The sequence below is a fragment of the Pundamilia nyererei genome, unplaced genomic scaffold, assembly GCF_000239375.1.
Source record: "Pundamilia nyererei isolate P.nyererei 1_Seehausen unplaced genomic scaffold, PunNye1.0 scaffold00241, whole genome shotgun sequence".
Taxonomy (NCBI): domain Eukaryota; kingdom Metazoa; phylum Chordata; class Actinopteri; order Cichliformes; family Cichlidae; genus Pundamilia; species Pundamilia nyererei.
Genome location: NW_005187642.1, coordinates 738,337 through 739,272, shown reverse-complemented (window position 1 = coordinate 739,272; position 936 = coordinate 738,337).

Below are 936 nucleotides of genomic sequence, written 5' to 3'. Positions count from 1 at the left end.
AAATCAATAAATGTCTGCATGTTCAGCGTAGCAGAGGAAAACATATTTTTTTATTTTACGCTCTGTCTAAAAATTAATTTGCCAAGAAAACAGAATTTAACCATGGCTAAGTTGAGGCATTTTTGCATTTGTGTGGCCAGGATGGCCACACAAAGCCCTATTCTAATTAATTCTACATACCATCATTGTATCGTGCAATTAAGAATTTATCTAGCTTGTCTAGTACATATTTCTGAAAGAATAACAGTTTAATGATTAAAGTCAGGAAGTCCTCCACGCAATGTCTTAAATAACCTTCATATGAATTAATTTTGTTTGACATGAAGAAATTATATAGTTTGAGTTAGTAACCACACTTGCATTCACATCAGCAATGAAATAAACCACCTGTAGACTAATCTAAGAAGACATAAAGCTGTAACTGCTGCTTTTACAAAACAGTCTAATCAAAATCAGACTGCTGTGACCCTCTGTACATATCGTACTACTCTTGCTTTACTGGAACACATACATAAAATATTGATTGGAGAAAATGACCATTTTTAAAAACTGTCTTCATTTTAGAATTAAATACACAAGATAATAAAGTAGACAAAATGTGCATGAGTGGGAATACTTTGTGAATTCACTGTAACAAGCTAACCTGCTATTCTAAAGTTCAGGTTATGGTAAGAATTAGTTCCTTTAACGCGCTGAAGAAAACAGGGAGTGTTTACAAAAGATGGACATAGTTGCTCTGACACTGGATGCTGCTTTCTGTACTGTCCTTTTGAAGCTTTGATTTTGGCATTTTCTCTGTTGTGCTCTTGGTTTCAGTTCTTAAACCACATGCAGGAGCAAAGGGTGGACCAGACTGAGAACACTGTCACTCACGAGGTAGCCATGTCCACAAGCACATTCTGTTTGCTGTCTATTTAACTCCAACTCTCTCTCTCT